Source organism: Heteronotia binoei, chromosome 4, assembly GCF_032191835.1.
Source record: "Heteronotia binoei isolate CCM8104 ecotype False Entrance Well chromosome 4, APGP_CSIRO_Hbin_v1, whole genome shotgun sequence".
Lineage (NCBI taxonomy): Eukaryota > Metazoa > Chordata > Lepidosauria > Squamata > Gekkonidae > Heteronotia > Heteronotia binoei.
In genome coordinates, this window is record NC_083226.1 from 37,490,977 (window position 1) to 37,514,228 (window position 23,252).

A 23,252-nucleotide genomic window follows, 5' to 3' on the forward strand; every position below is an offset into this window, starting at 1 on the left:
TGCTCTGTATAGAGATCCAAGAGATCTCTTTATTATTGATAAATATGTGTACACAGTTTGACGTATGTGTTGAGCAATTGGTTGTCTTGGTATTTAGCTGATTAAAGCAGAACAAGCTGAAAACTTTTGTCTTTGTCTCTTGCCCACTGGGTTGGTCTTCTGTCATTCCATGTCCGGCCCAGAAACCCAGGATATATCAAATATTTCAGGGGTGGCCAACGGTAGCTCTCCAGATGTTTTTTGCCTACAACTCCCATCAGCCCCAGCCATTGGCCATGCTGGCTGGGGCTGATGGGAGTTGTAGGCAAAAAACATCTGAAGAGCTACCGTTGGCCACCCCTGAAATATTTCTTCTGCCATGCTAAGATCAGTTCCCCTGGGGAAAATGCTTAATTTGGAGGGTGGCATTATACCCTGCTCAGGTTCCTCCTCTCTCCAAACCCCATCCTCCCCAAGTTCCACCACCAAAATCTCCAGGAATTTTCCAACCCAGAGCTGGCAAGCCTAAGTAGAAGTAGAAAACCAGTGGGGAGTACTACTTGTCCTTTCCTAGAGTTGTCCACCTTCACATGGAGCCTGAACTCCCAGAATGACAAATGATCTCTAATGGACAAAGATCAGTTCCCTTGAAGGAACTGCAGCTTTGGCAGGTGAATACTAAGACATCGCATCCCTGCTGAGCTCCTTGCTCTGCATGAATGCCACCCTCACCAGGCTCCAGGCCTAAATCTCTAGAAGTTTACCAACCAGGAGCTGGCAACCCTATCCCCAGTCAGCCACATTTCCCTTGCAAACCAAATTGTTTGTCTGCACCCAGGACAAAATGGCTGCCAGGGAGGAGGCTGTGGGAGAAAACCAGGAGATAGGTGACTGGCAGGAACCCTTCTTCTTGCTGATGTCAGAGGCAGTGTTAGGAATTAACATGAAATAGTCTATAAAACAGAGTTTTTACAAACTGAGTCAGTTTTATTCCACTAGTAAACTCCATTGTGGGATTGAGATTTATGCTGAGACAGGATGTAAGAGAAGGGACTGATGCATATGGATAAGTTTTTCTCACTTATAATGCAACAACGAAGTTTTGTTCTTTCTGGGAAAGGAAGAAGTGATTGATCAGACCCTAACTGAGCAATCATTGGTAAGAGGACTCATCCTTGGTCTCAGAAGCAAAATAAGATCTCTCTGCAAGATAGCCCCTAACAACCAGGCCCCAGTGGCTGGAAGAAATGGAGGTTAGCCAATTTACCAGGGATTCTATAATCCCCTTGACTCTGTTTTAGGCTGACCAGGTGTGACCTGACAACCAGCAGAAAGTGGAAGAGGCAGTACTTATAGGTAAGAAAGAGGCAATTGTAATTTCCAGCAAAATGCTGTCACTTCTAGCATGACCCAGAAGTGACAGCATTGAGCTGGGGGTAGACTAGGCTTGCCAATCCCCAGGTCCCAACGGGGATTCTTCCACTTTCCCAAGCTCCTTTCCGCCCCCAGTCAGCTGGCCAGTGGGGGGAAGCCCCGCCCTCAGAGGACCATGTACCTTTCCACCTCTGAAGGCTTCAGTCTCCAATTGAAAGTCTTCCTCTTGGGATGGTGTGTCCATGTTACTTTGAAGAAGTTGGCAGCAACTCATGAGTAGAGAGGCCAATCCCTCACTTCAGAGTCGCCAGAAATGGGGGTGGGGGGAAGGGAACCGTCTGCTGAGCACTTCATTATTCCCTATGTGGAGATCGATTCTCATAGGGTATAGTGGGGAATCGATCTGGAGGTTTCAGGGGCTCTGGGGGAGATTTTTTATGAGGCAGAGGCACCAAATTTTCAGTACCCCCCCCCCCCCAGTTTCAAAATGATTATACCAGGAGGTTCAATTCTATGAGCCCCAAAAGAAGATGCCCCTATCCTTCATTATTTCCTATGGAAGGAAGACATTTAAAAAGGTGTGCCGTCCCTTTAAATGTGATGGCCAGAACTCCCTTGGAGTTCAATTATGCTTGTCACACCCTTGTTCCTGGCTCTGCTCCCAATGTCTCCTGGTTCCACCCCAAAGTCTCCTGGCTCCACCCCCAAAGTCCCCAGATATTTCTTGAATTGGACTTGGCAACCCTAGGGTAGACAATCTACCACCCACCCAGACCTCTGTGTTTTAGCTTGGGGTGAGAGTAGCTTCTCCCAAAATGATGAGGTCACTTCTGGGTCACTCTGGAAGTTGCATCATCATGTCAGGGATGTGGATCACACTCTCACATTTTGCAAGCTAGTTTCTTTCTGGTACCCAGCTGAGCTGCAGCAGGCAACATTGGGAAGGGCAGTTCAGGAGAAAATGGATGCTTTGGAGGATGGGCTCCATGGGACTGTATCCCACTTAGGTCCTTCCCAGTTTCCATTCCCAAATCTCCAGGAGTTTTCCAACTTGGATTTAGCAACCCTACTCACCACCAGCAATCTGGGAGACCTGGCAACCCTAACTTCAGGCCACCACATACACACAACTTTCCCAACCTGAAATTGTTGTTGTTGGGTTTTTTTTACTGTTTGGGTCACTGGTGCCTAGGCTTCCCAATCCCCAGGTCCCAGCGGGGGATCCCCCATTTTACAGGCTTCTCCCCACCCCCAGCCAGCTGGCAGGTGGGGGAAGCCCCACCCCCCACAGTCACCATGTAGTTTTAGAGCTCCTGCAGGTCTGTTTTTAAAATATGTGCCTTTAAGGCTGAGCAGGAAGCAAGAAACAGGAAGGGCTTCGGAGAACGGCCCTCCCTTTGTTTTGCTTTCCTTTATAGATCAAGTAAAGTTCTGCAGGAACAAGACCCAGTAAGTATTTGTGTGTGAGAGAGAGGGAGGGGCAGGGGATTCCCTGTTTTGGAGGCCCTCCTCCCGCTTTAGGAAGCAGGAGGGGGAAATGTCTACTGGGCACTCTATTATTCCCTATGGAGAACAATTCCCATAGGGAATAATGGGGAATTGATCTGCGGGTATTGGGGGCTCTGGGGGGGCTATGTTTTGAGGTAGAGGCACCAAATTTTTAGTATAGCATCTAGTGCCTCTCCCCAAAATACCCCCCAAGTTTCAAAACGATTGGAACAGGGGGTTCAATTCTATGAGCCCCAAAAGATGGTGCCCCTATCCTTCATTATTTCCTATGGAAGAAAGGCATTTAAAAAGGTGTGCTGTCCATTTAAATGTGATGGCCAGAACTCCCTTGGAGTTCAATTATGCTTGTCACTCCCTTGTTCCTGGCTCCACCCCCAAAGTCTCCAGGCTCTGCCCCCAAAGTCCCCAGATATTTCTTGAATTGGACTTGGCAACCCTACTGGTGCCATATAAAGGCTAAGTAATATTTTAGCTTTGAATTTTAAGGCAATTAAGAGCATATTGTACTATGTCAGCATAGTCTACTCTAACTGGCAGTGGGTCTCAAACCCAGGAGGATCCTTCACAATCCTACTCTCCACTATCCTTTTTTAAACTCAAAATGCCAGGGTCTGAACCTGGAAATTTCAGTATGCATCCCAGGTGCTTTAACTCAAAGTTTGACCAAGGGTTAGGAAAAAGACAGCAATTCTATTTAAGACAATGAAAGCGTATCTATTACCTTTAACTACTAGTATCCTTTTTTTTTTGGGGGGGGGGGGGGAGACAGGGTCTCCACATCAAAGTTCTTTTCATATCAGTTTCATTGCACTTTTTGCTTCAAAATAAAGCTGTTTTGCTATTAGCAAATGCAACTGTAAAAGAAAACAAATCATCTTCAACAAATGGCATTTGAAATCACTTGTGCCCAAAAGCCAATCTGAAACATGCAAAATGCATTTGTACAGATGGAATCTCTCGCTTGCCTCCCTCCATTTTTCTCTCTCTTATGGAAATCTGTAAATCTTTAGCTCTCTCTCTCTCATTGTATCATTTCCTCAGTGCCTCAGGAGGCAAAGTGATAAAAGTATACAATGCAAGTGTAAGCAGGTTGTTCCCTCCAACTAGCTCTTTAAGAGGAACTTATTTATTGATAAAGCATCTGGAAAGTATTAAAAGGTTACGATGTCAATAAAATACATATGCAGGAAAAAATCTGGGAGTGACAAGAATTAAAGACCCATGATTGCTCAGCAAGATGAATACATCTATTTAGCATGTCTGTTTCTGAGCAGGAGGTTCCACCACCTCCCTCTTCAGAAGTAGAGGTTTGAAGAAAGAGACAGTCTTCAACCCAAAGGAATCAGGGTTTTTTTTTGTTTGTTTTTTTTTTTTTTAAACCTCTGTGAAAGAAGGATTAAGTCATGAGTCCCCAGCCCTGTAGAGTTTGTGGGCACTTTGGGGATTTTGAGAAGAAGTAGTGAGTGTCAAAACAAAATGGCTTCCATGGGAGAGGAGGGGGCAATTACAAAATAGCTGCCAAGGAGGAGCAATCAAGATCCAAGCCAGGAGCCCCCTCCCATGGCAGCTTCTGGTCACTGCCTGCTCCAGTGATGGAGTAAACACAAGACTGGATCTTTAGCTTGGAGAGTCAGGAAGTGGGGCACCAGGACTCATGTCAGCAGGGACCATAGTATTCTTGGGTGCTAAACTGGGTATTACTTGACTAATAATGCTATCCTAAGAGTAAGCCCTAATGAGCAGACCATGTTTAAAGCATGTTTTTTAATTTCAAATTAAGATTGGTCAAGAAGAATAACTGGTATTATGAGAGAGAAGGATACGTTAAACCTTTTCCCCTCTGCTGTTTTCCCACTGGAAAAAGCTACTCTGAAATACTTTTACTCTTACAGGGGAAAATTTACAGGTGCCTGTATCTTCCACCAACTCCACTAAGGGTAAAAGCTACTTTAAAAAGGTAAAAGTAGTTCCCTGTGCAAGCATCAGTCATTTCCAACTCTGGGGTGATGCTGCATCACGACATTTTCACAGAAGACTTTTTATGGGGTGGTTTGCCATTGTCTTCCCCAGTCATCTACACTTTCCGCCAGCAAGCTGGGTACTCATTTTACCAACCTCAGAAGGCTGGAAGGCTGAGTCAACCTTGAGCCACCTACCTAAACCCAGCTTCTGCCAGGATTGAACTCAGGTCATGAGCAGAGAGCTTGGACTGCAGTACTGCAGTTTTACCACTGAGTCACAGGGCTGAAGTAAAAGCTACTTAAGGGTGGCCTTTTCCAACAAGAGATGTAGAAACCTTCCTGACTTTAGGGTTGCCAATCCCCAGGTGGGTGGGTAAACCACAAGGGAAGAACACAGATTTGCAATCCCCAGGTGGGGGCAGGGGATCCCCCAGTTTGGAGGCCCTCCCCCCACTTCAGGGTCACCAAAAAGCGGTGGGGGAATGTCTGCTGGGCACTCCATTATTCCCTATGGCGACTGATTCCCATAGAGTATAATGGAGAATTGATCTGTGGGTATCTGGGGCTCTAGGGGGCTGTTTTTTGAGGTAGAGGCACCGATTTTTCCACATAGCATCCATTGCCTCTCCTCAAGACACCCTCCAAGTTTCAAAAAGATTGGACTGGGGGTCCAATTCTATAAGCCCCAAAAGAAGGTCCCCCTATTATTCCTTTCCAGTGGAGGGAAGACATTTAAAAGCTGTGCAGTCTCTTTATATGTGATGGCCAGAATGCTTGCCACACCCTTGTTCCACCCCCAAAGTCCCCAGATATTTCTTCAATTGGACTTGGCAACCATACTTGACTTCCTCAGGCTGTTCCACAAGGACAAATGCTATTGTTTACTTTACAGCAGCAGGCAGCTACTGAGATAAAGCTAAGGTGCCCAGCCCCTGGGATCCTCCAGCCCCAGCTGGCTTTTCCCACTGCTGCTCAAAGTGTTGGTGGGAGAAAAAGCCAACTGGTCACTGTGATGTCACTTCCAGGAAAAGCCTCTCTAGGAATTGACTCCTACAGAGGTGATTCCTATGAGGACTGACATCACTTCTGGGTTTCCTGGAAGTAAAGTCACAGCATCGGCCAATGACACCCCCATCCCCCACCCCATCTCCTGTTAGTTGCCAGGTCAGGCCTGGCAATCCTCAGTAAAGCCGAGAAGTTCTGAATCTGCTGCAACTTGGAACAGTCTCTCAAGGTTCCTTTAATAGTTGCTTCGGGGTAAAGGGGTGAGAGGGAGGCAGGGTTAATGTATGGCTTTAGCAGAAAGATCTCAGCCCTTGAACAAAGCTCCTGTTGTTAAATCTGACCACACCAAAAAAAAAAGTCATTTGCAAGCAAGTATTAGTAGCTTCAGGTCATACAAGGTAACTGACAAGTAAATGATTCTTTAAGGAAAGTTTGCACCCATCGTTCTGCAATGAACTCACCCCCCCCCCCCCAGCATTTCCCTCCTGGCTGAATGGTTATTTAACCACCAAAAATGCAAGGTAATAAACATTCTGGCAATAGGGTTTGGAAATAAGCAGGGCAGTAATTTTGAGAAATTGAAGTTTCAGGATGTTGGCCCCTGCCTTTTTATTCCCATTAATGAATCTTAATGCACTGTGAACCACATTAGCAAAAACAGGTTTAAAAGCTCTTCAGAGTTGGGCTTAGTCATCATTCATTCTGCATAGCTAAATCAAGAGCTTCTTGCTTTAGGTGTTCTTTTAAAAAAACAACCAGAAATCAGTTCCTTATCACATGAAAATAAGTATCTTTTTACTCATTTCTTCTAAGGGGGTTTCTTATCAGACCTCAGATGCGAATGTGAATCAGTAATCTCCCCAGCAGTTCTATCTGTAGTATTTGATATAAATGATTCCATATCATGCAGACTGAAATGGTATAGTTCAGGAAAGAGAATATCACACATTTTAGGCTGTCATCTAAGGCCTTTTCCCTGGAGCTCCCACATTCTGAGGCTAGGCTGCTAAGCTACCAGAAAGAGGGTCTTTTCTGTGATTGCACCTCAAATATGAAGGGGGATCTGCCTTCTCTGATACCTTTCAGGCACCGAGTGACAGCTGTCCTGAGCTCTGGAAAGCAAAAGCTTATACTGGAATGAACACCTCTTAGCCATTAAGGTACCATAAGATTACGGTTTATTTCTGCTGCAACAGACTTAACATGGTTATCCCTATAGAACTGTACTTTACCTGTTTTTCTTTCTAATCACAGATCCCCAATGTCACATAATTTGGCAATAAAATGCTGTTTTATTGACTTCCATTTGGTTTACAATCCTAAAGACTTACTCCAGTCTAAATCCATTCATCTCAAGGGGTTTAGATTGGAGCAACTATGCATAGTATTGCACTGTCAGTTTCCACCGATTTGCCCTTCTGATTTGCTGCAAACCTCCTGTAGTGTATTGACCTCTTCAACTTGCCATACTCAAGGGTTGGAACTCAACCCTTTAAATAGGATGGTTATGTTCCGTGTCTCATTTTTTCAGTTTTGGCTTCTTCTTGGTGGCAGCTGCAACTGTTTGAAAGTCATTGTTGTTTTATGGAGCTACAATAAAAGTGTTGGTCTTAGCTTCTTGGTGTGGTCTCCTTTCAGAGAACTTAACACCTCCTCATACAATTTCTCAGGGTCCTGTCCTCTGTGTGCATAAAGTACCATCAAATTGCAACTGTCTTATGGTGACCCCAGCCAGGTGCTTTCAAGACAAATGAGAAGCAGAGGTGGCTTGCTATTGCCTTCTTCTGCAGAGTCTTCCTTGGCAGTATCCCTTCCAAGTACTGACGCTGCTTAGATTCTGAGATCTGATGAGATTGGGCTATACCAGGCATGTCCAACAGTAGCTCTCCAGATGTTTTTTGCCTACAACTCCCATCAGCCCCAGCCAGCATGGCCAATGGCGGGGGCTGATGAGAGTTGTAGGCAAAAAAATCTGGAGAGCTACCGTTGGCCACCCCTGGGATATACTATGCCACCTCCCCGCCACATAGGAGTAGAATTTTGTAGAGGTTGATGGGCTGCAATGGAAGGAGGGAGGCAGGAAAGTTCCATTGCACTGATGGAAAGCTTAGTTTAGATCCAGCCCCACAAACATACAGTGTAATGATAATACAAATCAAAAGTGTGCCTATGCAAATAAGATTCAAGAGAAGTACTGAAATTCAGGACTACAACTTCCATATCCAGCTTGGTAGGTTCAAACAACCACTCTGACATGTACTTAGGAAGGTCAGGCCACCTGCTTCAGCAGAAGTCCTCCTGGGCCTGATGACTTTGCTGAGGGAAATTGGGGAGGGGGGGGGGGATTGGCATCTAGCTAATGTTATGACATTACTTCTAACACAACTCAAAAATGATGCCATCATGGTGACTCCAGTATGGTTAAACCCTAGAGTTTGGAGCGAATGCTAGAGCATTGACCCTACAGAATGGCATCACTTCTAGTTCATGTAAGGTTGCCAGCCAACAGAGATCATGCAACTTTCCATCTTTACACAGGATATCATTGGTACAAGCAGCATCTTGGAGAAAGGATCGTCCCTGGAATCAAAGGCTGTCCGTGACATCCATTGTACTATTTCTGACTGAAGTTAAAATTGTTGCTGTAGGATGAGACTTTTAATTTACAAGGTAGATTGCTACAAAATCTCATAAATTCAGATTTGCTCCAGTGACAACCTCTCTAGTAGGAAAAGTCCATTTCATGGACTATAACTATTCCAGTGCCACAGAAACCTCCCCAGATAGTTTATGGGGTGGATTTGCTTTAATATCTTTATTTAATCTTGTTCAGCTGAACAATTTAACACAAATGTTACTGAAGATATGGAGAGTAATCTTTTCCAAATCCATAGAGGCCGACTATAGTGTAAAGCTAATCTCCTGCTATAGCTTTCAGAAATGAATCGGCACTGCCATGGTGCTTGCTTCTCACTTAATGTGTTTGTTTCCACTTTGTTTTACATTGTCATTTTAATCTGTGAAAAACAGTTACAGACTTCTTAATGGAGAAAAATCTCTCTTTGTGTGTGCTTACTGCTTATATGTGTGATGGCTCTCAGGTTTCTGGTACTTTAAACATGGGAAGTAGATTCAGGATGAACAAAAGGAAATAGTTTTCTACAAGATGAGTGTTTAAAATGTGGCATTTAATGTGCCAGAGGATGTAGTGATGGCCAAAGACATAGACAGCTTTAATGGGGGATCTGACAGATTCGTGGAGGTTAGGTGTACCAGCAGTTACTAGCCCTGGTGAATAAAAAGAGCCTCCACATTCAGAGACAATCAGTCTCTGAATCCCAATGCCAGGAAGCAACATCAGGGGGAAGTCTCAGTCTCTATGCCCTGTTGTTGACCCTCCAGAGGAACTGGTTGATCACTATGTGAGACAGGATGCTAGATTAGATGGACCACTGGTCTGATCCAGCAGGGTTCTTCTTATAGTTCTTAAATATATTCTCAAAAGGCCAGAACCTCAGCTAACTGCTTTCATATAACTTCTTCATCAGACTGAATATCTTTTCTCCATAGTTCAAAACGCCTCCTGTACAATACGCATAATTCAATCTGCCTTCTTAATGCAATCGCCTGACTTGGTTAGAGTAATCACTTTGAAAAAAACAACCAAAAAAAAAAGTACAAGACCGTTTTGATCTCATTCAATAGCTCTGATATAAATGGTGAGCCTTAGAAATGATGAACACTTTCAGCTAATGAGGAAGCATTAAATATACTGCAGTCAAGAATAGAGATCTCTGTTCACAAGGACCTTTTAAGTGCTTTGGCAAGTTGTTTTATCATCATCGAGCCAATCTCCTTTCTTATAGCATCATAAAATGATGGATGCACATTGGCGAGACATGCTTTCACGATATCATTCATGTCTATGGGCCACCCAGCAAGACTCTGGCACATCTATAAAACCACACAGCCTGTGAAAGCAATGTTGGGGGGGGGGGGAGGGCGGCAGAATCTAAATAGACAATCAAGAGCCTCTGAAATTGGGAGCCCTGCCTTCATTGAGATACAGATTACACTCTGAGGTTTTTTCCCCACATTATCTGGTAGAAAGACTAAGTATGAAACCAGAATCAAGAGTGAGCCACACTCCACCCTGTCTTCCTGAGGTGTGTACACCACTTTGCTACATGTCTTTGTTGCATTAATTATTATGGTGCTGGGTGCGCATCTAAACCATCTTAGAGAGACATCAAAGGCAGTGATCACATGAGCACTTTGACCCGAAGTCATCGTTGTTCCCTTCCAGATTTAAAGTGCACATTCAGACAAGGACATCTGCCTCTCGTTCCCCAGTTGTTGGCACCCCGTTTTGTCCCGCCTTCCAAGCAGAGTTATTAAGCACCAGGGAAAGTCCAGTCCTTATAGACGCCAGTTCTTTTATCCTGCATTTCTGGATGTCTGAACTCCCCTGTTGCAAACTGAAGCCAGTTGGGAAGTGTGAACCATCCTGTCCATCCCCCCCCCCCCCACTTTAATCAGGTAGGGATGTACACATAAGTGCATAATTGCCCCTGGGACATCAATAATAATAAATGCTTGTGTGCTTATTATTTACAGCTTACAGAAATCTCCCTCTCTCTTTGACTCTCATGGGAGCTTCTCAAGACTGTATTTTTCTTAAGAAAACATCGAAGGCACAGTTTCAAAAGCACTTCCCTCATGCTGAACTACATATCCCTGCAAAAGAACAATGGCAGCACAGTATATGGAATACAAAAATATCAAAAATATTGTGCAAGACACACACTCTTGAAAACTTTATACAAAATTAAGTAAATTGTATTGTGTCATATAAGGAACAGCCTACAAAAGTAGGCATACATTCATACAATCAGAAATTAAAGCCAAACAAGAGTCTCAAGTCTGTTGTCTGAATGCAGCCAAAAATAAGATAATAGGTAAAGGTACCCAAAGAGTATTTCCAGTCTTTGGGGAAAATGGTGACAATGGTGGGCAAACAGAGAGCACATCAGAAAGTACTTCAGTGAATAGCTGCATCCCACTTCATGACTTACAGGCAGAGTTACTGCGGTGTGACAGCAGCTCACCCTGCCATGCTGATCCTTCTAGATCAGGGGTGTCACTCACTTGTTATGAGGGCCAGATTTGACTGTGGTGGGCCAGGCCATGTGTGTCATAAAACGTAACACCAGGTACCGGAGATATAAACTTTATAACGGACACAGACAAGCACAGTTAAAGGTATCATTGAAGGCAAGGCTGAGAAGGAAGAGGCAAGGGGGAGGAGAACCAGTTGCACCTGGGAGAGCCACGGCATGACCAGCCCAACAAAACAAAACGAATAGAAACCACACACATAAATACACACACACATTATAGCAAGGGGAGGGGCAGGCAGATCCGGTTGCTCCCAGGAGAGCTCAGACATCACTAGACAGACAAAAAAAACAAGAAAATTCTCCCTCCCAGCAGAAAGGCAGGTTTTATGTTTCTGTGCTTCACTATCTCTCACCCACCCACCCATCATTTTCTGCTTACTTTTCAAGCTTCTGCTCGAGCCATTCAAACCATTTCCTGCCCCTTCTATACTTCTCGTGGCTCCAGAACTCTCAGCAACCAGCAGTCAAGCAGGAGGAGGAGGAACTGAGTAGTGGCAGAGGAAGCAATGTCAACCCCCAGCCACACCCTAAGCATGATGAGCTGAGAAGAAGAAGAAGCATCTCTTTCTAAAGGCAAGCAGTTAGTGTGTAAAGGAAATGAAGAGAGACATTTATGTCTGTTGAATAAATTTATTGTTAGTTCTTGAGAACATCCATACCTGATAGCAAATACTTGGGGCATGTGATTCCTAATGCTCTTCTGGCAAATGTGTGTTTCTGTGTGTATAGGTATGAGAGGTACTGTCTATGTATGGCATGCCCTGTCTGAAATTTGGGTCATTTCACTTTGATCAGTTATCTGTGTTTTGAGTTGTAGTCTAGATGGGTTAGACAGAGCTTTCTCTGTGCACTACACTCCTCTGATCTATTAGTCTCCACCACCATCTGGACCAGTATCCCAATATTGTTTAGGTCTCTAGTAGTAATCCACCTGTTCCCTCCCCAAATCACTCTCAGACTGCTTACGCAAGCTTTCTGCTCGCTGTGAAAAGCGGTGAGACGTAGAAAGCAGGGGTCATGGACCACTATGAACAGGTTCGGGTCATGAACCAGCCTCTTGGGTCATATTAGTTTGTGGCTGGGTTCATGGTTCGGCCATGAACCACAAAAAATCAGTTCATATCCATCCCTAATAGCAAGCCTACCTACAGTTTACCTTGAGTTCTTCTGTTGCTGGTGGGCTATGCTGGCAAAGAGGGTGGTGGGTGGGTGGTGTAGGATTACATGTAGTTTGCTTCTTGTTATATTTACTGTCCCATGGGGCAAAAAATATATAAAAATTTTACTGGGGAGAAATGAACCCGCAGCAGTAATTTTAGATTACATTGGCAACTATAAATCAATCCAATATAGCTGCTGAGATCTCCTGATGTAATCTAGCAACACTCACTCAATACACAGCAGCCAAGAAGGTCAGAGCGCCTGCTCCAGCTGCAACGTCACTGAGGATGTTCTCCACAGCTGAGAATGAAACATCTGGAAGGAAAACTTTCTCCAGTAGAACATGGCACTTGAGCCCAAAAGATTCTACAAACCCTAATCTAGCAACATCTCAGCATTTAAACTTTTTTTTAAATGAAACCTTCATTGAAACTTAAGTTTTTTCCTACAAACCTGTGGGCTGTCCCAGGTTTGCAGAAACATTTCTGTTATCTCTACATGGCCCTACTATGCAGTTGTTGGTTTTTACCTGGAATCTGGGTTCCAGTTCTAATTCTTGGTATTCAATTCAACACAGGATTTGTGTAAAACTGGTGTATCTTGCCCTTTCAGCTAGCTACTGAAGTAACTTCCAATTTTCCATGTTGAAAACAATTTTTTTAAAAATATCAATTTATAGTAAGTAGATGAAACATTCTAACAGTGAAATGTTTTTAACAGTGAAATTAAAATACTTTTAAAAGCCAGTACTCTGTTTAGGGCATTTGAATAAATATACTTCTGGATTTGTGCTGGTAGCAAAAAAGAGGGGTCATTAACTTATATAAGAATACTAGAAGAGTATTCTGAATCAGAGAAAAGGTACTATACAGTGCAATCCTAAGCAAAGTTACATCCTGTTAAACCCATTGGTCTCTGTTTAGGATTGCACTATTACTCAAGGTTCAAAGTTCAAGTTTATTGCATAGCCAGTGCAATTGCTGAACAGTATATAGAATAAATTACTCTAGCATTCTGGCTCACGCAGTTTCCAACATTAGGAAGCCCAGTCTAGAAGTCTTGGTTGATTTGTATAACTCCAGTCAGTCATCAGCAATATGTTGTGCAGAGTATGTACCTACATAACGTTATGCAATTTTTAAACTGATTGTTTTTATTTTGTTGTTGTGAGTCGCCCTGAGCCTGCTCTGGCGGAGAGGGCGGGATATAAATCATATCAAATAAATAAAAAATAAATAAATAAAAATATATTAATCACATGCATATTTGGGGGGTTTTTTAGAGTCACCTGTAATAAAATCATGCTAACTTATCTTTAAACTTAATCATAAACAAGAAACCTTTTGAAACAATGTTTGGCCCATGCAGTTTATTTTTCTTTATAACTTCAAATTCATGGTATTATAAATATATGACACAGTGTTTTAAATTTATGGCATTTTAAATAGATCTAAAATCTTTGTTAAATCATTTTGCAAGAACACCTTGGGAGGAAAAAAAATCTACCATTGATCTACAACAAATCAGATGACTATTACTCTTCTGGGTCTATTGGTCTCTGGAGAGGATTGCAGATGCTTGTAATAAAGATAAGGGACCAGATGCTTAGCTGCTTTCCATCAGTGTAGTTCTCTTGATTTGTATGTGCTGTTTATACCAGAAGAACAGATGGCCAGCAGCAAATGATCCAGGAGTAACAGTCAAGAAGATACATGATGACTAGGGCTATAAGCAGCCATGGCAAAGCCATCTATTGACACATGACACATGACCGGCATGATGCCAGGGGATGCAGTAGTAGGATAGCGGTCCATATTATGGAAGTCATATGGCTGGTGGGACACAACCCCAGAACCATGAGTCTGAACTTGTGCCAACAAGGGGATCTAGTGAAACTCCACATACACTGGGATTCCCAAGCTAACTAAACAGTCTCTGGGGCATGGTATTTGAGTGATTACTAGGGTTGCCAAGTCCAATTTAAGAAATATCTGGGGACTTTGGGGGTAGAGCCAGGATACATTAGGGGTGGAGCCAAGATCAAGGCTGTGACAAGCATAACTGAACTCCAAAGGGAGTTCTGGCCATCACATTTAAAGGGACAGCACACCTTTTCAATGCCTTCCTTCCATAGGAAATAATGAAGGATAGGGGCACCTTTTTGGGGGCTCATAGAATTGGAACCTATGGTCCAATCGTTTTGAAACTTGGGGGGTATTTTGTGGAGAGGCACTAGATGCTATACTGAAAATTTAGTGTCTCTACCTCAAAAAACAGCCCCCCCCCCCAGAGCCCCAGATACCTACGGATCAATTCTCCTTTATTTTCTATGGGAATAAATCTCCATAGGGAATAATAGAGTTCCCAGCAGACATTTCCCTCCCCTCCCCCCGCTTTCTGAAGACCCTAAAGCGGGGGGGGGGGGCACCAAACCAGAGGATCCCCTGCCCCCACCTGGGGATTGGCAACCCTAGTGATTACAGGGGGAACAAACCAAGGCAGCACTCTATTGCACATGATTCCAAGTCACTAAGTATGGGTAACCAGGCAGCAAACAATTCATGCAGACAGGAAGTTGAGGATTTTCTGACAAACAAGAACAAAGATGAATGCAAACCAGTAGCCTTCAATCAATAGAACTGGAATTCTGGTCAAAAACCAGCTGTTCCCATATCCAGTACAATTGCTGAACAAGTAATCAGGCAGAGTAACTGGGGTGGTGATGAGGTGCTAAAAATTAGGCTAGATATCCAAAGCAAGGGACTAAGTTGTAACTGGAGCTTTGTGGGTGTATATGTAAACCCCATCAAGTTGTAGCTGACTTATGGTGACTCCAGCAAGGGGCTTTCAAGAGAAGCAACTGAACAGAGGTGGCTTGCCATTGCCTTCCTCTGCAAAATCTAACCGGAGCTTTACAAAACAAAATTCTACTGCACAGGGCTTTTTTTGTAGAAAATGCCCAGCAGGAACTAATTTGCATATTAGGCCATGCCCCCTGACACCAAGCCAGCTGGAGCTGCATTCCTGTGTGTTCCTGCCTTTTTTTTTTTTTTAAAGCCCTGCTACTGCATAACGAAGGGATGTTTGTGGGAAGCCAGATATTATTTGGGGATTGTTTCTATGCCAAACAAATCAGTGATGTGACAGAGACAAAAGTAACCCTACTGGAAGTCCTAGGGAGTTCAAGGATACCTCACCCCCACTTTCAGATCTCAACTATCCATTTCTTTTCTATGCCAACAGTTTTGCACATCACCTCAGTTCTACCTTCTGTTTATGGGCATAGGGTGAGTACTTAGGTTGGTGGTGCTCTACAGACCTTTCTTCTTCATTGTAGCTCAAAAGCAAATAAAAATACACCATGTAGGTCCATGTCTCATTCAATAAGAGACAGCTTAGAGATTCAGGGTGAGGTTTGGAAATGGGATTAGGCATAGAGACACATATACTAAAGTAATACACACCCCATGGGTTTAATTTTGGGAAACCACAAGTAAAGTGGCACACAATGTGGTGGGTGTGGTCAGTCGTTATTAGTGGAATGCACAATAAACTTGATAGTGTAAAGGCAATGCTGTGCACCTGTGTTGTTCCTTGATTTTTAGGGCTCAATCCCTTTGCAGGAGGTGGTAGTAAAAGGGAATATCATAAGGAAAGATGGTGAATCATACTTAGCTCTTGGAAATGACCTATACTAGCCATATAGCAGCAGCCATACTCTCACAGTAGTTCCTATCCTTATATTTCCATGGTAAGGGAAGAAAATGACAGACATGTCCCTGGAAAGGCATTGCGCTCCAGTAGTCAAAATCTGCTGGTGATTCCTGGCCCGGAAGAAGTCTGGCTGTCCTCAACTTGGTGAAGGCTCTGCCAGAAGACATCAGGGCCCTGAAGGATCTTTTACAGTTTCGCAGGGCCTGAAAGGCAGAGATGTTCCGCCAAGCCTTTGCATAAGGACAGCAACGGTTGCTGTGCTGGAACTTTTTCCTCCCCACCCCCTCTTGGGAGATCCTCCCCACCGTGATTCAATAACTGAATGAGAGCACTTAGACGCCATCAGGGTTTTTAAATTTTTAATGTAATTGATTATATTGTCCCTATTCTCTCAAACGGTTTGGAATTAGAATTGTGTGCTGAAAGATACAAATGCCTCATTCTTCATAAGCATAATGCAAATGTTCAGAATTCCAGGGTCTAAAAAGAGCACTTGAAGCTGTCATGGATTGCTGAAGTAGATTCCTGCAGTGGGAACCTACCAACACAACATGTTGAATCCACAAATGTGGACTACCCAAATATAGATATAGACTCATGGACTACCCATAGATATAGACTATCTATATATTGAATTCTACACTTGGCCGCAAAGCATGGGTTTTAAAATTTGCACTATAGGGCCAGGTAGTACGGAAGGAGAATGATTAGGAACCTATCAGTCTAAGGTAAGGTTGCCAACTCCATCTTGGGAAATTCCTGGAGCTTTGGTTGGAAGAGTGGAATTGGGGGAGGGAAGGTGGCTTGAACGGGATGTAATGCAGTAAAGACCACTCTCCAGAGCTGCCATTTCCTGCATGGGAACTGATCTCTGGAAATCAGCTAGAATTCTGGGAGATTTCTAGACATCACCTGGAGGCTGGAAACTCTAATCTCAAATCGCCCCAACAAGGCTCACACTGAGAGGAAAGTGTGAGCAAAGATATTAGGCATTCCTTCACCTCCTTTGATCTGTAACATCAGCTCTGTCCTCTGAAGAGATGCAGTTATAGCTGCAGCAGAAGGATTCTGGTGTGTATGTGGCAGGGGGATAACTTGGCCTCACTTCACCTACAGTCTACAAGCTTCCACTGTTTCACTTATTCATGTAAAAGATTTTGTGTGCTTCTGAAAGGCCTGTAACTTGAAAAAACAGCAGTGGTCCAAAGCTGCCTTTTATATAGTTTGATAGATTGTTATACAAGGACACCATCCTATTTAAAAACTCAAATACCTATCAGTCCCCTTATCACATGCAAGCAATGAAAGAGGATTAGGATGGAAGCAATTAGTTCAAGATCAGAGGATTGAACGTACAGGTATGAATTTTTCTCCTTCCCCAGTAGCTATGAACTGGCACCAAACAGTCTGTTGATTGACAGCCATTATACATCCTGCTAAATTGAAAAAGCTGAAATGCAAAGAGGATTTTTTTAAAAAAGGATTACTGAGCCCACTTCAACCAAGGAACTTTTTTTTCCCATCAGTAATTGACTATATGATGGTTTCAGTCCTGTCCTGCTATGCTCGAGCGCAAGGAATCCGGTGCCATTGTTATCCCCAAAGTGCTTCTCAATGCACAGTGATGAGTGTGGGGAGCCATCCATCAGCTTCTTGTTAAGGTTTTCTCTGTATCTCACACCTTAATTGACTGCAACAATGGAGGGTGCATTTCATCACTGGCAAAAATCTAATTCCATTTTGTTAATCCAAAGCATGGCTGATTAAAGCTGACATCTCGTCATTGGCTTTTGCTCATTCTTTATTCGGTTTTAGCAAATTAATCACAGCACTTCCAGACTTTGCTGCATTTACAAAATGGGCCATTTTCTCCACCCAAACTAGTTTTTAAATGTATGCATGATTATCTTTTGACAGACTGAGATTAAGCATACCTTGCCAAAAAAAAGAAAAAGCTCCTGGTATTGGTTTTTATCTAGGATAGTATTAGTTTTATGCATTTTTATGCTGTATTAAGTGCTTTACTTTCTCATTCATCCTCTGAGAAACTTTCTAAGGTAAGTCAGTAACAGTCTTCCCATCATGCAGTTAAACAGCTCAACACTCTTCTTCCATATGTACAATCTTCCTATGGCTTCCCACTGAGATAGGTGAAGATGGGTAGCCAACATGTTAGTCTGTCTGTAGCAGTAGAAAAGAGTCCAGTAGCACCTTAAAGACTTACCGTTTTCGCACACAACTTACCTTGCAGTCACAATCATGTTCCCTCCGCAGCGTCTGTCAGATTTCCCACCATCTGCGCTGGAGTTACAGGAAGTGCCGCGGCTTTTGCGTAGCAAACATAAACTGGGTTTTAGCGGTTTACGTTTGCTACGCAAAAGCTGCGGCACTTTCTGTAACTTCGGCGCAAATGGTGGGAAATCCAACCAGATACTGCGAAGGGAACAGGATTGTGACTGCAAGGTAAATTGTGTGCAAAAACGGTCACTAATAAAATTTGTGGTAAGGTATGAGTTTTCATGAGTCACTGCCTGTGTTCCCTCTAAGCTGAGTTAGCATGAGCTAGCTCACCGATTTTTAGCCTCCAGCTCACACATTTTTGTCTTTGCTCAGGAAGGATGACCCCAGAGCACACTAATTTATGCAGTAGCTCACAACTTTAATGCCAGTAGCTCACAAAGTGGAATTTTTGCTCACATGACTCTGCAGCTTAGAGGGAACATTAGTCACTGCTCACTTCTTCAGATATAGAAAAAGATGGTCATTTCTTCAAGTATCTGCAGAAGTGAGCAGTGACTCACGAAAGCTCAAACCCTACCACCAGGGGTCATTTTGTAGAAAAATAGGTGGTGGAGCTCATCCAGGGATAGTTATGCAGCTGCACCTACTATTCAATGGACAAGGTGGGAAGGAGGAGCTGGAAGGAGCTGGAACCTCAGAAAGGTTCAGGAGCTGTGCTACTGTGAATCTGAGGCCTGCCTACCACAAATTTTGTTAGTCTTTAAGGTGCTACTGGACTCTTTTCTACAGGATTCTACTGTGCGTTAACAGAAGACTACCCTGTTGTGACTTCCGCTTATGTGGAATCCCACCATAGATGAATAACAAAAGGGTCAATCCACATGTGAATGAGGGAACAAACTGAAGGGTGATACAGTGAAGGCTGCAATACTAATTGCATAATACTAATATGTGTACAGAGTGTACAAAACCTGTGGGACACATTTTGAACAACAAGAAGAAGAATTGCAGATTTATACCCCGCCCTTCTCTCTGAATCAGAGACTCAGAGTGGCTTACAATCTCCTATGTCTTCTTTCCCCACAACAGACACCCTGTGAGGTGGGTGGGGCTGAGAGGGCTGTCACAGCAGCTGCCCTTTCAAGGACAACCTCTGCCAGAGCTATGGCTAACCCAAGGCCATTCCAGCAGCTGCAAGTGGAGGAGTGGGGAATCAAACCCAGTTCTCTCAGATAAGAGTCCACGCACTTAACCACTACACCAAACTGGCTCTATGACATATGTATCATTTTAAAGCTCTGACTAGGGTTTCCAACTTCCATATGGGTTCTCCCAAAATAATAACTGATCACCAGACTGGCTTCTGGGTCAGCAGCCATTACCTAACACTCGCCACCCACCCACTCTAATTTTGAATAATTTTACCCTCTACAAAGCTATAATTTATATTTTGAAAGATGGCCCCAAAAGGCAGCAAGAAGGGGAAACAGAAAGGAGAAAATGCTCTCTGTTTAACAAACTTTTTCCTACCTATAGAAGGTCCATCAACCTCATCTGTAGTGTCAGGGGTGAGCAATATAATGGCTGAAGGGAGCCCACTTACTACAAACTTTTAAATGCAGGCATTAAATAAACAGCACCAAGAACTGAGAAGTGACATAAATGAAATGTTGAAACCAGCATTTCAACAAATGGACTAGCTTGAAGAACTCTATAAACAGACAAATCAAAAGGCTGAGACAGCTCTTTAAAAAGTTACTGAGCTTGAGAGCAAATTACCTGTGAGTAACTCTGATGCCTGGTATGGGAACATATTTTGTCTTTGGATTATCACAGTCGAGAGCTGTGCCTAAAATTCAGAGGGTTTAAATCAAACATTGAAGCTGGAACAGAGTTGAAAGTCTTCATTGCAAACTGGCTAGCGAGCACTTTAAGTTTGGAAGCTGGTGTGGCTCCCCTTCTGCTGAAAGATTACCGTGTTGGTAAGGTATGCGAGGAATCCTTTTCTCCACATTATATAAGAGACATAGTAGTAGAATGTAAGGACCTCCAAACATGACATTTTTGCTAAAGCTAGAAAGCGGAGTGGTCTTGATTATCCAAAATCCAAGTTTTCCTGGACTTTCCGCCTGAGTTTTTAAAGATACAACAGCTAAACTAAAGGACCTGGAAATAAGGTATCACTGGTTTCATACTGGTAAATTGGATGTTCAACATGGCTCAACTAACTTCCTATACACTTTATGACTCTGTGGGTGCATTCACACTACACTAAATAATATGTTATGCATCGGCATTTTTACAATGTAAGAATAGCAAAAATCCAGTTGCAAAATGCATTATTTAATGTAGTGTGAACACACCCTGTCTCTGCTCATTTAATACTGGCCACCTTAAATTCTTCTCCAGCTGCACCCAGTGAAAATAGAGCCGGCAAAAGAAAAGAGCTTTCTCCTCTCACATCAGGTAAAACAACACGTATACGTACTCTGTGGAGAGGTTGGAATCACTTTAATATATAGAATTGGGTAATTTAAATATCTGCTTGGGATGCTAGAGTGAAGGGAGGAGGGAGTGGGATGTATGGGTATGTTCACCCAAGTATTTTTTTCTAGGATTGTTCTTTGAATGAGGGGGATTTGTTCCCCTCTTAGCCTTAGAGATCTTCCTGGAACTTAATCATTGTGGATTAAGCCAGTTCAAAATTAATGTGTAGATTTTTTGTATATTAGTTATCAAGAACTAGGAGTAGCTTGATGACTATATAAATTTTATTAAGTGATCATGAGAAGAGAGAAGATGGGGAACAGGTGAAGAAATTATGTTTGTTATAATAGAAATGATTGTGTTTGCAATGTTAAATCATAAAATTCTTTCTTCAATAAAGATATATATATATATACATGCCAAAAAAAAGAAAAGAAAACCACTCATCACCAGACCTCAGAGATCAGTTCCCCTGAAAGGTATGGCAGTTTGTTGGTGAAATGTACATGCAGCCAATCAGTATATGCAGGGCTTTTTTGTATGAAAAGCCCAGCAGGAACTCATTTGCATATTAGGCCACACACCCCTGATGTCACTATTGTTTAACACAGGGCTTTTTCTACAAAAAAGCCCACAGGAACTCATTTGCATACTAAGCTACACACCCTGATGCCAAGCCAGCTGGAACTGTGTTCCTGTGCGTTCCTGCTCCAAAAAACTCCGAGTATATGTAAACTTCTCAAACAGAACAAACAGCTGTTCCCAAGAGTTATTTGAAGTTAGTGAAATGGTACAAAGAGGAAGGTTTAACCACCCTTCTCCCTGTGGTCCCAATCTGATTTTTTTTAATCATTGTGTTTGTGGAAATTACTAGAGCTACCTGATATCACTTCCAGGTTTTCCCAAAAAGTGACCTTGTGCTGCAACTGACACCACACACCATTACATCACACACCCCTGAAAACTCTTTAGCGGGACTGGAGAATACATATTCTTGGTCTGGATTAAGGTATGGTCTATAATCCTGAGACAGGGGACATTTTATGCTTAACGTAAACTGGGGATTTTGTGTTGCCTTAACACTTTCAGGGTTGAGTGCCTGCAGTAAGGAAGGAGAAGTAATTGAGACACAGTAGACAGAGTAGCAAGTGACTAATATTTATGGGAGAGGAAGATATTGTCCAGACTGAATTTATGTGCCCCATTGAACTCAGAAGAGGCCCTGTCAGATCTGGTAATTTTGATAGGTGTCCAAGGGTGCTCCTAATAGCTCCAAGTTAGAAGATTCACTGAGCTGCGAATTTTGAACTCAAGAATCTGAAAACATTAAATCCTAGGCTTTTTCTAGGATACTATGAAAGACATTTTTTAAAAAAATACAGTCACATCACTATTGACATGAAGACAGAGATTGTATTCTGTGTTAAATGTTCAGATATATTAACAGGTGGAAGGTGGAGGGCCAAGGCAGTATAGTGTACAGATGCATCTGATAATGTGATTCTCAGAGTCCACCAAACACACCACCCTAAATTTAGCAGTGCCCTGCCATTTGCCTATATATTTATTACAAATCAACATGAGGACAGCCTTGTGCCAAGATTCAATTATTCTTTACCAGTGTGACAAATCCTACAAGCGTAGATCGATTGTGGGGGGAACAAAGGCAGATGATGGAGAGGGAAATCACATCCCACCTATAATCAGGCCAAATGCTTGGCTTGTGGTTTCATCATGTGCCGTCACTGTCCTTTCCCGACAGACTGGATGATGCATTCCCTGACATCATTCTTTTTTCTTCCAAGGTCAGGTGCAGCTTCTCTTCATCATTTTTTGAGGAGACATCTTCAATAGCCCCGGAAAAACTGAAGGAAATAATTTTGTCACATTTTCTTTGTCATGTGTTGTCACCTTTGGGACACTGAAGAAATAAAGAACACTGTTTCTAAGAACCTAGGGTGTACTGTAGTGCTGGGAACCAGAATGACAGATGGATAGCCAGACCAAGCTTCAATTACTTGAAGAGAGATATTGAGAGCAAGCTGAAAGATGGAGCCAAAAATAAGACAAAGGCTGAGCACCCCAAACATGGAAACCTCCGATGCTGGACCCAAGATCCCAGATCTGGAAATTTGCATGAATTGCACCGATGTCATATTTTTTATTCATTAAATTGTTTAGAAAATGTATATGCCATCTCTCCAGAGACCTGCAGCAGCCTACACTTAATAAAACCACCAACACACTCGTTAACAAAACTAAAGTGACTAAAACACAAACAATAAAAACCATCTTCATAGAATGTGACTTTAAGGGAGATTGGAACATGGGGGAAAGGACTATTTATCTCATCCTTTTCACCATGTTTTCCTACTGAAAATTTATCCCTCTCTCCAGTCTCTCCCACTGGTAATAGGGTTGCCAGCTCTGGATTGGGAAATACTTTTAGGGGTGGGGCTTGAAGAGGGTGGGGTTTGAGGGAGCAGACTTCAATAGGAAATAATGCCATAGGGTCCACCTTCCAAAGCAGCCATTTGTTCCAGGGAAACTGATCTCTGCTGCATAGAGATCAGTTGTAAACTCCCAGGAAATCTGCAACTACTACCTGGAGTTTGGCAACCCTAACTTGTAAAATCTTATT

At 43.0% G+C, this 23,252-nt stretch overlaps 1 long non-coding RNA gene across 1 annotated transcript; it reads left to right on the forward strand.

Moving 5' to 3' along the window:
- Positions 1-20,167: 20,167 nt before the first annotated feature.
- LOC132569942 (uncharacterized) lies at positions 20,168-22,800 on the forward strand. The gene is made up of 4 exons (XR_009555297.1): positions 20,168-20,301; positions 20,534-20,590; positions 21,508-21,620; positions 22,417-22,800. It is a non-coding gene; the product is annotated as an uncharacterized LOC132569942 (long non-coding RNA).
- The last annotated feature ends 452 nt before the right edge of the window (positions 22,801-23,252 follow it).